The 15,660-nt window shown below is 40.5% G+C and overlaps 1 protein-coding gene across 7 annotated transcripts in view; it reads left to right on the forward strand.

The window, feature by feature from the left end:
- The first annotated feature begins 13,148 nt into the window (after positions 1-13,148).
- Cpq (carboxypeptidase Q) overlaps positions 13,149-15,660 on the forward strand; it is a 502,796-nt gene continuing 500,284 nt past the window's right edge. For 4 of the 7 annotated variants that reach the window (XM_087190642.1, XM_021262674.2, XM_087190643.1 and 1 more), the window contains exon 1: positions 13,354-13,509. The gene's annotated coding sequence lies outside the window, so the exon portion shown is untranslated. Of the gene's footprint in view, positions 13,821-15,660 lie in introns of all 7 variants that reach the window. The other 3 variants (XM_087190644.1, XM_087190645.1, XM_087190646.1) reach the window with 3 other exon arrangements.

Here is a 15,660-nt window from a genome sequence, read left to right on the forward strand (position 1 = left end):
AGTTGCACACAACTCATAGTGTTTTTAAAGCCTGTGAGTGAAAGTTGCTGATATGATGCCCCATCATTCCCAGATGTTTAAGTATATTTCCTACAAAAAGGGCATTCTCTGTATAACCACAATACAAGCACCAAATCAGGAAATCAGCACAACTGCCCCACTGTCTCTAACACTCAGTTTCTCCAAATGCCCTATTAATGTGCTTTAGAAGGATCCAGTCTAGAATAGTGTGTTGAGTTTTGCTGTCACGTCTCTTTAGTCTCCTTCAATTTGGAACATTCTTAAATCATTCTTTCACTTGCATGATCTTGACATTTGTGGAGATTAAAGCCTACTTATTTTATAGACTATCTTTCAATTTATGTGAATCTGGTATTAATGGTTAGATTTAGGCTATGCATTTTTAGGGATATCAGAACCGATGCTACAATATGTTTTCATTGCATCCCATCAAGTGGCATAAGATTTAGATTTGTCTCATTACCGATGATGTTGACATTGATATTTGATTAAGATGGGATTTGCGAGACATCTGGCCCTTTATCATTGTGTATCTTATGCAGATGTACTTTGAGTCTTTATCAATAATGTGTTTCTTATCATACTTTCAATTTGCTGTTTATGTCAATATGGACTCGTGGATTTCTATTTCACTGAAGGGGTCATTATCTGTTACCATCATTTATTTTCATATTTATTTTAGTCTATATTTAGCCAGTGGGAGTCCTTTCAAGCTGACTTCTTTGTCCTTTTGATGAGACATGTCTCTAAAATGTTTTAGCATTTTCTTACTTTTTATACAAAAGAGCCTTCAGGCTTATTTTGTACTTTTCTTAGCCTAGCTCTGGAATCAGCTGTTTATGTAAGGATCCTTGTTGCCTTTTAGTGGAGCAAAATGTTTAGAAACCAAAATTCTAGTTTCAAAACTCGGTTGGCTCATTGCTATTGGGGTGGCATTGTGTCCTTCTCAGTGCGTGGGGTATATGTCTTCTCAGTACATATGTCTCTGTGTGTATACCTTTACACATTATTTTTTTGCAGTACTGGGGACTGGCTTCAGAGCCTTCACACTGAGCTATGTGCTCACCCCTTTTTTACTTTGAGACGATCTTGGCAAATTGCTAAGTGGTCCAGGCTGGACTCAAACTTATGATCCTCCTGCCTTACCCTTACCCAGCTCATGTATTTTTATCTGTCTATCATCTGTCTATCTTGAAAACTATGCCATGTAATCTAACACTACATGGCATAGTTCATTCTAGTTTTCCCCGTTCCACATTTGTGACTCCTCCAAAAGTGAGATACTTGGCTCTCATTGTACTTAATATATTTTCTTATTTAATCAGCCTTCCTGTTGTAACCAGTTGTCCATCTGCCCTCCTTATATACTTATACTCCAATACTTCACACTAGGCAAACCTACCATGTTAGATGCTCTATTCACCCCACTCAAGCCTCATCATCTTGATATAGGGGGAAGAGATGTACCTCCCAAACCTGCTAGATATCCAAAACGTGAGTTCGTATTCTCGAAAATCGAAGAATGAATTCTAGGAACAAGGGAGGTTAAGAGTAGGAGAAATTAATTGAGAGAAAAGAAGCTTCTGTCTAAGAGAGACAGAAGGGGAACTGGAAAGTGGGTTGCCTGTCCAACTCTCTTTTCAAAGGTATTTTATACAACAAAGCCATGTGGTGAGGTGGGTACAAAGTGGGACAAAACTATAAGACCCAATGGAAATTTACAAGGTGGGCATGAGGTGGGGCAAAGCCATGACCAACCAATAAGATTACAAGTACAGTCACCCAGGTAATATTGATTAAATGAGGATCAAATGGGAAAACAAGACTCATACAAGGAATTTTCCATTTAGAATATCAATCACTGGTATCTCTAGGGGAAGTAGTGCCTATTCTTTTTATAATGCTAACAAGTGAATGTGCTTCAGTTGTTCTCCATGTTGGCTCCTTGCTTTGTTGACTCTTGGAGGCCTGGCACCATGAGGACTGGGGCCTTGTGGGATGGCGCTTAGAGAGAGGCCCTGTCTAACTGCCTACAAGATGTCTAATTGACTTACCTATCTACAGTAATCTTATATCAGGCAGCCCCATTCCCGTCACCATCCTCATCAAATAATTAGGGCTCCAACACCCCACGCTAGACCTTTACCCCCAGCCCAACATGACTGGTTTCCTTACCTCTCTTCACCTCTGAGACCATGCTGAGCTGCTCTGCCATGCAGGTATCTCCTCCTTTTGCTTAGGATTCAACATCCCACACCAGCTGCACCCTTATGAGAAGGTACACACTCCTTACCCTGCTCTGGCTTTGACACTTTTCACAGGGCCACCACGCCCTGGAGACTCACCACACCCTGTTCAGTCTTCAACACCTCACTCAAAGCAGCTCACTCACATACATGCCAGATACATCCTTTTTGGACCAGGTCACCTCATACCAGGGCACCACCTGTTATGGACGCTAATTTTTCTCTCTCTCAAGTAGCACAACTCTTCTCTGGGCCACCATGGCTTATCACTACCACTACTACCCCCAGTACACACACACACACACACACACACACGCATGCACACGCACACACACACACTTCTTACTTGTTCAGCTCCATCTAAGGACTGTTGCAGAAACTGTTCAGAAAAGAGAAAAGGGAAAGAACAGAAGGATGAGAGGCCATTATTGATTCTTTTATCACCGGCAATATATCACTAGCTTCATCTCCCACCAATGACTGGGACTCCAGATTCATTCCTTGGTGAGTGGCTGAATCAGGAAGCATGTTTTAGGAATTGGGGGGGAGGGGCAGGAAGCTATTCCTATTGTTCTTTTTGAAAGGATTTGGTGAGGAGAGATGCCAGTTTGGTAATAATTAGTAGAGGATGATATTAGTTTTCTAGAGATGTCATAACAAAATCCCATAGAACAGATGGTTTAAAGACAGAAATTTATTTTCTCACAGTTCTAGAGGGTTGAAGTCTGAGATCAAGATGTTGGCAAGGTTGGTTTCTCCTGAGGGTTCTCTCTTTGGCTTATGTTTGGCTATCATCTCCCTTTGTCTTTAAAGGGTCTTTCCTCACTACATATGTGCCCTAATCTCCTCTTCCAGTAAAGACGCCAGTCACTTTGGATTAGGGCCCATCGTAATGACGTTATTTTAGCTTATTTACTTCTTTAAAGAGTATTTGCAAATATAGCCATATTCTGACGTAATGGGGATTGAGGCTTTAACATGAAAAATAAAATTGGGAGGGGCATAAAAGGGACATTTCCTGGAGGGCAAAAAGTCTTACATTCTTCTTTGGGTGGTGAGAATCCTTTATGCAACTGTACATTTTTAGGATTTTCTTATTTAGATGACTAAATTCCTTATACAATCTTATTCTTTTTCATCCTTTCCTAGAAATGTTACTAAAACTGGGAAGGATACTGAATTGTTTGGTGAACTATAAAGTCTTGACCTTTGGGGTTTCCTGCATCACATAAAACCAAGGAAATGACATCAAAAGAAAATGAGCATCTGTGAAATTCATATAGAAGTCACTTGAGGAGACAAAAGACTCAGTGGTTCATGCTAAGAAGAGATGTCTGACTCAAGAGTTCTGGGGTGGACACAGGGGCCAGAAACCCTTCCTGGAGAAAGAAAAGGATATAGTCTAGGCTTTTTGGAGGGGTACATTCGAGGTGAAATTCAAATGGAAGGCCAGGCTCAATGTACCATGAAGTGTCAATCAAAAGAGATCCAGGTACCAGACCACAGGATAGAAGTAGAGATAAAGAAATGGAGCAAGGAGGATTTAGTGTGGAAAGTACGAAGTGGAACCTGGAGCAATTTTCTGAACCACTGGAATATAACTGTAGGAGCTGTTTTTAGGGTCTCAGCACCATTAGCCCAGGGTGATTAGGGAGTTGTTACAGTTACCAAACCAATTCTGGCATGCTGTACACCAAGACTTTTTTGGAAACAAATGACAGAAATTCTAATTCAAATAAACCTAAATTTAAAAATGAGGAATTTACTTGTGTATATAGTTGCAAAGGAGCAGATCTAGCTTCAGGCACACCTGGATCTTGAGGTTCAAATAATATCAGCACTTTCCATTTTGCAATCTATTAAACTCTACTTTCCTTGGATTGGTACAGTTTTTCACCATGGCTGACTTTTCTGGGGCTTGGAAAAATGTTTACAAATGGAATGAACTTTCACTTTCCTTCACCTGTCCAGAAGAATTCACTCTCGCTTGTCCAGTGTCTGCCTTAAATTTTAAGGAGGAATGTGGTCCAGTTTGAGTCATATACTAATTTGTGAACCTATCACATGGTCAGGGAGAAGGCATACTCTGAGTGGTTGTTCTGGGTCTGGTGTGGGGTATGGCATGGAAATTCTGTATCAGAATCAAGTGGAAAGAGAGAGCAGAGGCTCACTGAAGGGCAGCGCTTTATCAGAAAATGGGAGAATGAATTCACAGTGGGCACAACCATCTGCCCATTACAGGCCCTTACATTCAGACCAGGGAGTGGGTAGATTTCCCATGCCCAGGACTTCATCTGTTCGAATTATTCTCTGTTAGCTCATCCCTAACATGCAGAAGAATGACTTCAAAAGATTAATTCTGAGGTAGGATGTCCTGGAGTTTCTTACTATGGCACTAACCCTCTTCTAAGTCAGGCTGCCTGTACCTGCTAACCCAATGTCTACTCTGACTCACTTTTCCTTGTCATTTTAGTGTCCCCTAAGAGACCAGTGAGCAGGTAGTTTGACTGCAGCATACGTAGTAGGCAAAGTGCATCCAGGCTCAGCCAAGTAAAGAAATGAATCTTCAGATCTCTGAGAGATAGCTCCTGGCTCCTCTCATAGAGGTCCACAGACTGTGTCTGCCTTTGGTTGAAAATCTTATGATTTACTCATGAATGCGTGTATGTGAGGAGGGAGGGGTCAACTTGTTTTGTTGCATTTCCTTCCTCCTTTCCTTCTTTCTTCTTTTCTTCCTCCTTTCATCTTACCTATTCATCTACATCTATCATCTATGACTTTAATAACACCACTCTGAACATTTTTTATAAATATAAACTTTATTCTATGTAATCTGCACATCTCCATAGTTCCCTTTGTATCCCAGTTGAACAGTTGAGGAGAAAGGTTTTCAGTTGAATGTTTGTCCACAAATTAATTACAAAGATTTGAAAAGCTGAAGTAATCCATAGTTAAAACAAGAAAACAATTTAGCTCAGAATAAGTCCAGGTTACCCTGGAGGAAGAAGGACAAGCAGAAAAAGTTACGTGTGCTCAGTGAAATGTTTGTGCCTGGGTCTTTGAAAGTTGTGATTCAAGACACTCTTTTGGATTATCTTCATGTGATATAAATAAATTGAATTTCATCAAAGTTATTAAGGGTCTTTTATGTGATAAATACTGTAATAAGCTTATTTATGCTTAGGAATTAGGCATAGTTCCTGTTATCATAAAATTTACCGTCTAGTGAATAACAGTCAAATGTGACAGACTGATAATTATATTTGTTTATTCTACCCTTTTCTCCATTAGTAATAGGACATCTAAAAGTTTTATTTGTGCATTTGGCTGCCAGGGCAGAAACCACTCTTTGCAGTATTCATAGTGACTAGGTTTAGTTATGAAATTATGTTCTGGCCAAGCAGAGATAATGCACACAACTTCCAGTACATGTTGACTAAAGAATTGCCTTGTTCCCCTTCTTTTGTTCCCTGTACATGTCCCACATGTACCTAAGTGTGAGGCTATGGTACTGGAGTCCAGCTTCAACCATGGAGTAAGACTCAGGCTCTAGCAGCCTTTCTCAACTAGGGTTCCTAAAAGAGAATTAAACTACAGAAAATTGTGTAAGTGGCCACTCTTGTTACTAGAACCACTCACTATTCCAAGGGCGCTATAAAGTTACACTATTCTACATGCATAGTAGAAAAGTTAATTCATTTCCGTGATGGATTTTTTTAATCACTAAATCTTAATTCCCTCAGGAAAATTCCATTAGGATGGGCTACTTGAGGGATAGAAGTAACTTTGCAGCAAAGTGGGTCTCAAGAGGCTTGAGATTCAACACTTGTGTGATGTTGAGCAAGTTAGTTTCAATCCAAGAAGATAAATAAGAACACTTTGGGACTGACTTTGGCACCATCCTTCCCCTGAGGGAGGCCACCTGGACAGATCAGCAGGTAACAAACTATAGAAATGGCAGGGGGTGCTATTCCCTTGTGCCTCTGCCTAGCTTTGGCCTTGACCCTTCTAAGACAAATACCCCTTTTATCTGTGAACCAAAAAGTTAAGCTGCCAAGGAATGAAGAACATGTGGAAAAGAATGGCCAGACTAAACACATATTAGCAAATGGCTGCCCTTTCTCCTGGGAGACACATCTTTTCTCAAAGACAAATAGCTGTAGTTGTTGGCAGAGGGGTTGTTCATAGATATTTTGAGAGAATGTTGTTTTCTGGGTCCTGTTGAATTTTAGTTTCTCTCCAGCATGATAACTTTGCCACAATATATTGTTACAATTTCATAGCTAAACCATTGATTTCCTTCCTTTAGTTTTTTCTAATCAAGTCATAGAATATTAGAAGTAACCTACTATTCAGAGGGCTCCTAACTAGTGTTGGTGCCCAAAGTTCAACGGCCCAATAATGCATGCAATTCCTATAATCACTTATAAGGTGAGGATTTATCAATCTAGACTTTATAGGTGAGAAAAACAATGTCTGTAGAATTCTAAATGACTCATGGAAAGGCCCAGTGTTGCTAAGTGATGGTCCAGCTCTGCAGGTGATGCTCTTTCCATTGCATTATAAGAGAGTAAAAAAGGCCTGAATGTCAATCCCTGGTACCAAAAACAACAAAAAAAAGGCCTGAATAGTAGATTGAATTGTTGGCCCCAATTTTTCATCACTCTTTGTATCCACACTGTAAGTGAGTTTATAGTTTTTCCCACCAAAGATATAATGTATTTATATGTCTGTTGACTTTGGCCTCAGCTCCATGACTTTCTTTGATCAATAGAAAGTGGGACCAAAGAGGCCTAATAAACATTGTGCTTTCGTTGTGGTGGGAGGTGCAAGGTGCAATAATTTTCTTTTTACTTGGAAGGGATTCCCCAGCAAGCCCCAGCTAACTGATCCCTAAATGTTTTGCTCAGGCAGTGAGTCCTTTCTTCTCAGTTGGACTCATACCCCACTCCCTGGAGCTCGTATGTCTTACAGCATTGCTACCTCTATGAGCCATTTTTGCTCATCCACTCCATTTACCATTGTGTAATTGATATAATGGACCAATGTAATGTTCTGTGGGATATTTGGCTGACCAGGTCTCATTAGGACAAAAGATGATAGAGTCAAAATAGTCCTAGAGCAACACTACCCATTCCAATGTGACTTTTTTTCTGACCCTCTTTTTTAATGAGGATGGAAGAAAATTTATTTATCATGTTAATGGCAACATACCATGGGCCTGAGGCCCTGATGATCTGTGCTACTGAAGGTATATATATTAGTTAATTTTCTTGTTGTTTTGACCAAATACCCAACATCCACAATTTAAAGGAGAAAATGCTTTATGTAGCTCATGGTTTCAGTCCATTGTCAGCTGGTTCCAAGGCAGGAACATCATGATGGAAGGGCACAGTAGAGCAAAGCTGCTCACTTCATGGGGGCTGAGAAGCAGAGAATGGAAGAGTATCAGAGAGGAATGGGTTGGGGATCAATATAGACTCCAAGGTCATGCCTCCTCTGCCTACCCAGACACACCTGGTAGTGTGCTTTACTAATCCCTTAGGTGGCTCGCTGGCCAATCAAGTTGACATTTAAGCTTCATGGTGACAGTATCATATGGAACGACATCTTCAATTGAGGCTACTACTTGGTTGAGTTTACAATAGAGCACTGTCATCTTTTAACCATATTTAGTTTTTGAGAGGACAAGGCTAGTAAGTTGAATGGCGGCATAATGGGAATCAGTATCCTTGTATCTTAAACATTTTATCTTATTTTATTTTTTATTTTTTCCCAAGGAAGTTTAAGGTTACTGTTTTTAAAATTTTGTTTTGTTTTTGAGACAGGGTCTTGCTACATAGTTCAGGCTGGCCTTGAACTCACTATGTAGCCCAGGCAGGCTTCGAAATCTCAGAAATCCTCTTGCTTCTGCCTCCCAAGTGCTGGGATTACAGGCATGTGCCACCATGCCTGGCCCTAAACATTTTAAAGTGTCATTCTAATCTTATTATTATGATTCTTACATTGTGATAATTGTATCTTTTTCTGACATTTAATCACTGTTACCTGGTCTCCATTATTAACTTTGGATTCTATCATTTCTCTTTGGGAGTTCAATTCAGTAAGAGCACTTTCTACCAACAGCCCTGGCCCACAGAAAACAGTGACTTCTGAGTTTTTCATAAGTGTTTCTCATCAGTGCATCCCTGTTGGTCTGTTATACGGAGGGCTTCTGGACTTTTCCTTGGTCAGTTGGTCAGTTTTTGAGACATAAGACATCTATTTGTATGTCCACTTCTCAGAACTTTTCAGCCCTTCCTATACTATCTACTTGGCAGTGGTAGGATATATTCTTATTTTAGTGTAGGATATCACTTTTTTCAAGTTTCTTGAAGTGACAATTTAGCAGGATAGTAGCAACATCTCCTGAGTTCCTTGCCAGGTGTGAAATCCTGCATGAAGGAAAAGTGTTATTACACAGACTCTCCTTTATTAAACTTTATGTTCTACCCACCTTGATTCTGATCATTAAAGACAGTCTTCTTATAATATTTTCTGAACTTCTGCTATACATATTACCTAGATCTAGTAGCAACTTTGGGTTATAATCTTTTTATCAGATCCAGCATAGCCCAGAGGAGAGTGTTGTCCTGTACATTGCAGAGCTGCTTAGACTGAGCATTTTATCTTCTTTGAAACTAATTATTAAGGAATGTCATCAGCTTTTTCTGTTCTGCTGTGCAGGAGATAAAAACCTCTTTATATGCTACCAAAAAGTGCTGTAGCTTTCACACTTAGATTTTGACCATATATTAATCACTCTCAGCGACTTGATTACATCAGCACAAATATTCAATTCCAATGTCCATCTGATTTGATTTCCTTCATATTTTTCTAATGCATTACACCATCTTTTTGTTCTAAAAAGTAAGAAAGTGTTCAATGAATGAGGCAACCCTGCAACTATGAAAATTCTGGAAGAGGGCCAACAGCTGAGGGCTGATTGTCTGCCAACAGTTGTCCCAGCAGTTGAGGTTGATGCACTGTAGTATAGTAGAGGAAAATGAACAGTTTAGAACTGGAACTACAGCTGCAGGCACCTATGTAGTGCAGCCCATGTCTTTTAAGTATTAATCTAGTTACTACTCTACTGTAACAAGCCACTTCTATGAACCAAAGAGGCAGCTAGACTCTTTGCTGGCTTTGAGGAAAAGCATGCACTATCTCTTCTGTGTCTCAATACCACCAGCCCCTTGTCACAAGACAAGAAGTACAGAATATTGGCCCTGGCAGGATACCCAGAATCCTGGCGTTATTCCAGTAGTTTGAGTATCTTTCAGTATCAGTCAGTGACATTCCTTGTCCTTCCCCACACCCTAAGGTCAAGGGTTCCTATTCTGTACTAGCCCTTCAGGGAGACAAGAATGGTACAATGTGTAGTGACCACTTCTTTCATCACCTTTCTTCTTTCATCATCTTTCATCACATAAGGAACTTCTACCTCCCATTTCTAGGATTCCCTCTCATCTTTAAGCACAGTATCAACTTTATTTGAGGATATATTCCAACTCACTCGTCTGTTTTAGGAAGTTAATTTTTCTCAATGTAAAGTAATAAAAGATGTTTCTAGAAAAATTGGCAATATCATACCAAGAGAAAATAAGAAATAAACACATTCATTCCATTATACAAAGACAACAACTTATCATTTTGGTACATTCTTGTGTTTTTCACAATTTTGTCTCATATAGTTATGATCATTTAAAATATTTTTTCCTACCAGAGACTTCAATATTACAACAGAAGTTTTATTCCACTGTTTCAATTGGTGTGAACCTATCATGTGGGATACTACACACAAACGAGTATATCACTTACTTAATCATGTCTGGGGGTACACAAGCTCCTTGACTTACAGTGAATTTATATCTTAATATACCCATCATAAGTTGACAATACTGTGAGTGAAAAATGTACCTACCTAACCTTTAGAACATCACAGCTTAGCCTAGCCTATCTTAATCATGGTTAGAACACTTCCATTAACCTACACTTGGGCAAAATTATTTAACACAAGACTGTTTTATGATAAAATGTTGACTATCTCATGTAATTTAATGACTATTTGTATATGAAAACTGCTGGCAACACAGTACACTGTGGAGTATCAGTTGTTTGCCCTCAGGATGGTGTGGCTGCTGTGGCCCCGCATCAGGAGAAGGTATCAGACCCCATATTGCTAGCCTGGAAGAAGGTCAACATCATTTTTACTGAATTAGTATTGCTTTCACACCATCATAAATTTGACAACTCTTGATTAAGTCAAACCATTATAAGACAGGAGCCATCTGTACATGATATCTATGATAAATATGTATATTTACAAAATTAAAACACTAAAATATGGTTGAGCATTAGAAGTTTTAAAACGATATGCTGATGTTTTCCATGTCATGAAAATTATTTATAAATCTATTATTTGTTGCATGCTATTTCACTATGTAGATGTACTAAAATTATTATGAACTATTCTTGTAGTACTAATCATCTGATGTATTATCAATGTTTTGCTACATTAAATTAGCCTGATAATTTCCTTAGAATAGATTTTTAGAAATTCATTCATTGGGTCAAGAAGTATGACAAAGCCTGTTGGCTATTCAGTAAACCCATTTCCCTTTCCTCCTGAACACACAAGTAGATTACATTTCCCAGACCCCTTTGCAGGGAAGTACGCTCACATGACTGAGTTCTAGCTAGAGGAATGTGAGCTACTACCAGGTCTCCTCCACTAAGCATTCATGCAGACTTCTCTGACTTGGGTGACATATGTTACCATCTTGGGCTTCTTTATATAAACTAAATGCTTTATTCCAAACATTATCTCCCCCACTGCTGTTCTCCTCTGGGAGTGGAGGAATGAGTGGGATGACTGGCATTCTGGAGTATAACCCATTCCCCTATATTTACCTTTACCTCTTATTCTCACGTGTCTCTGCAAGTCACCTTCACCTTACCCTAATGGCTACTCTGGCCAGCCAGTCTCAGAAATTATTTGGATTTACGATACAGCTGAGTGGCTACTTGAGTGCCTACTTACCATGCTTCATACTCTTCTAGGCACTGGGAATACAGTAGAAAAGATAGGGAAAGGTCAAAATCATGGTTCTTGAAGAACTTCCCAACAGTACGCAATACATGTAAGTATTATCACACAGTAGGTTGGGAAATGACGAGTGCTATGGAAAAAATAACGAGTAGAGGAAGGTGCTGGGGCTGGAGGGAAAGGGCTGGTTGCAGTATTAAAAGGTGGCCAAGGTTGGCCTCAGGGAGATGATGAGACCTGAGCAAAATCTGGAAGCAAATGAGCAAGGAAGGTTTATCAAATAGATGTCTAGGGAATAGGAACAGCCAGCACAGAGCCGCTAAGGCAGCAGTGAATAAGGAATAGCAAGCAAGAAAGTAATATGGCGGGAGAAGAGTAACCATGGGGTCACTGATGGGAGCAAGACCACGCAGTATCCTGTAGGTTCCTATATAGGCATTGGCTCTCACTTTGGATAAAACAGGAAGTCACTGGAGGGTTCTGAACAGAGGAATGGCATGACTGACTTTGACTATAAAAAGGTCTATTCCCATCATCTATCATCTACCCAAAGGGTTGTTTATGAAGTTATAAAGCTCTTAGAATAGCACTTGGCAGATCCTAAGTGCTATTGACTATTTGTTCAGTTGATTAAATAGAAATTTTTGGTGATATAACTCTGAATATAGTGATTTACCTGTGGTCTAGGGCACACAGAGTTAAACAAGTAATTATAACATAACATGAAATAAACACAGAAGATAGTGGAGACACAAAGAATGACCTCCACCTCCAGTTTTTAGTATGAAGAAAGTACAGGGCTTAAAGATACTCCAGTCAGAGAGGGCAGTGCTAAGTTATTGTTATTATTGCATTATCAACCCAATCTTGAATGAGAATAACTTTGATGAGCACTAAAGCAATAATATGAAAAAAGGCCCAGAAGTCAATAAGCATTTCATATAAAGAATAGTAAGTCAGTGAAGTATGGTCACCGGTGCTAGTCTATGGACCATTTTTATTGGTCAGTGATGAAATAAATATGGAAACTGAGAGTAAGGCTTTAGAAATTAAAAAAATAATTTTATACTTGCTGCAAACTTGCATACTTTTTTTTTTAACAAAAACTAGGGGGTGTAGTTTTTGTCATTTTTTTTCACTTTTGCAAATAAGTTTTAAATTGTATTTTACAAAAATAAGTCATGAAAGGTTGAGATTAATAAAAACTTGTTCTTTACCCCAGATCCTTTGAGGAAAAAGTAATTCAATGTTGCTGGATGTGGTATCTCAGATATCCTCCTGGAAAAGTTGACCAGGGCCGTACTGGGAGGACCTTGAATCCTGGCACTGTGTGTGGTGGGCGACGGGGCTGGTAAAAGTCTGAAGGGATTGTTAACCCAGGGTTATGTGGGTGTAGGTGAATGGATTTTGCACTTAAAAAAAAACTGAGCGTGTAAATTTTCTTTTTCTTTAAATGAAAAGTATGTGTGCTGTCAGGAGAGACTATTTCACAAAAATAACTTTGTACTTGATAAGAGTTTGGTTAAGCAAGAAGTATTGACTTATCAAAACATAAAACGTTGAAAATACGTGAGCACATACCCGGTGACCACAAGTGTGTGAGACTGGCTGAGATTAGCTACCCCGGGTCAGGGCTGAGTCTCCTTTCTCCCTGAGCATTGCCGGACCGTTGATGCCCGAACCAGAGAAAAGACTTTCTGTTCTGGCCTGGGTCCCCTCCTCTGCCGACCTCACCACCGCCTCTCCAGTAATCCACCCGCAGGACAGGAAAATAGCGGGTTAATGGTCACTTCCCGTGGGCGGCGTGACTGCCCGCACGACGTGCAGTTTCCCGAGGGTCCAGAGAAGACAAACCCTTCGCGTTTTCCTCTCAGCCGCCCCTGAGCCCACCCCGCGGCGGGCCTCGTCTCTCTGTCGCCCCCGTCCGAGGAGGAGGAGGACGCCAGGCCCGGGGCGGGGACCGGGGGCGACACGGTGGCTCAGCCAGCGGCCGGAACCCGGAAGGTGAGGCCGGCTCAGGTCCCCGCCTCTGGCTTCCCGGTCCCGCCTCCGGCTTCCCGGTCCCGCCTCCGCCCTCCGTCAAGCGGCCCAGGCCTCGCCGCGGGGCCCTGTCCCTACTGGGCTGCAAGGCTCCACCACGAGAGCCCTCACCAGGTGCGTCCCCGCGGCGACATTACCACCCACCCCGGACCACTCCATCACAGGGGACCTGGCAGGGGCCGCTGGGAGGCGGATGGCCTGGGTCAGCCCCTTCTGGGTCCCTGAGGGGACGCGCAGGGCGACAGCAGGCGCGACCTTTTCACCCCTCATCCTGGAGTCCTCAGGACCCCCTTGCGGATCCCATTAGCGGCTTTATTGGGGTGCTTTAGAGGCTTTTTTCACTTTTTACTTTGTGCTTTTGCTTTTGTGGTGCTTGTCCCGTGAAGCCAAGACCAAGTGTGACTTGACATATGCTTAGGTGTGAAGTGAGTATCTATGAACTTGAGCCGAATGAATAATGAATGAATGAGGCAGTGGCAGGCACATATGAAAAGGAGCAGAATGCATATAAACATGAGAGAATATACATTGGATTCATGGACATGCATATGAAATGGAAGCAGAGGACACAGATTTACAAATTTTATTTTACAATGGGTTTCCAAAGAGTTGTGCAAGTGTTGTTCTTTGGCAAATGGAGTTGTTCTAATTGTGATATACTTAACAGGATTTCTACTCTATGCTCCAGTTAAAGAAATTATCAGAAACAGACCCTGCTATGTCCACTTTAGGTGGATTTTAGTGTATGTGTTTGCTTAAAACAAAATGTGTCCAGACTTTTCTTGTGTGTGCTTTGTTTTCTTCTACTTCGGACTTTTGAAGAATCATTGTTGCTGTAGTATTATTTCATGTATTTCTGAAAAATCAAGAGTGAATCTCAACTTAGAACCACATGACTAACTTGTTTGTGGACCCAGGCATTTCTCTTGAATTCAGGATTGTGAAGAATCTTGTCTGTTTTCCTGAGACAAGTTGATTTGTGGGTGACTGAAGAGGGCTAAATGGCCCAGAAATGAAAAGAGACATTTACTACTGTGAGCACATAGCACATGCTTGATCACTGCAGGAGTTTGGGGTTTCTAGGCCCATGCTGCAGAAAAGCTGGTTGGCCTTGGACTTGTCACTTGGACTCTTCAGGCTTTAATTTCTTAATCCTCAATGTGAGGGAGCATAGCTGAAGCTCCTTCCTGAGTCAAACTTCTGTGATTCTTTTTTATCAGGGTTAGAAGGTGAAATTGCTGATATTTTCACGGAGTTCTTCTTTCTTTACCTGCTCTCCTTGGCATTCTGTAGAGTCTTGTCCCTTTCTTCTGTGCAAATTACAGCTCATTTGCCTTCCACTCTATATTTGCAACAGAGGGCTTGGGCTGGTGCGGAGAAGGGAGGGAAGATTTTCTTCTGCATTGCTGCAGGGTCCTGGCCCTAGGTCTAATTGTTTCCAGTGCAACTGGAGCAGACAATGCCATGTATTTCTGGGATGTCTAGGGAATTGTGTCACGATTAATTTGCATGCATTTGAGATCAGTTATCATAGATCACAACATTTTGAAAATAAAAGAACCTTGGAGATTTTTAAAGGCACTTAAAAAGTCATTTTACATATATATTAAAATATTTTGTGCATGCTACATTTAACAAACACAAAGTCCAAAGATAGAATTAATTTTACCTACTTCAGTTATTTCTAGTCTATTGGGAGAAGTGGAACAAATATTTTGCTTGGTTTTCATAAAGCCTAACTTTATGAGATTCTTTTCCCAAACAGCCAGTTATGGGGCCACTTGTTTGTCATGGAATGTAACCAAGTTGATATTTATGGAGCTGTGACCATGCACTAGGCACTGTTATAATCTTACCACTTACATTGCCCCATTTAGGTGTCACTATAATCCTAAAATGTAGAACTATTGTAATCCCTGTTTGACTTTCTTAAACAGAAACTGTGCTTGGAAAATGGGAAAGTCAGGACTCAAAACACAAGCAAATGGAGGCGGGGATTCTCCCAGAGACACAATCTCTGTTAGTAAAGCTTGTATGTTGTTGAAGGGTGTAGTCTCTATAGGTTCCCGTATATGTACAAATTCTAGGGCATCGAGGGTAAGTGTGTTTAGAATATATGCAATAGTGCAGAGATTAAGACTGAATTATGGAGGAGTTGGCTGTTTTATCATTTTAAATATTATTGAATTCCATTGGGATTCTTTTGACCTAGGTATTTATACATCCTAATTTTAAATGTGTTCAGTCTCACCAATTTAGAGAGTA

Source organism: Heterocephalus glaber, unplaced genomic scaffold (genome assembly GCF_053883595.1).
Source record: "Heterocephalus glaber isolate CG9 unplaced genomic scaffold, H.glaber_assembly_v1.0 deba00001555, whole genome shotgun sequence".
Classification (NCBI taxonomy): Eukaryota; Metazoa; Chordata; class Mammalia; order Rodentia; family Bathyergidae; genus Heterocephalus; species Heterocephalus glaber.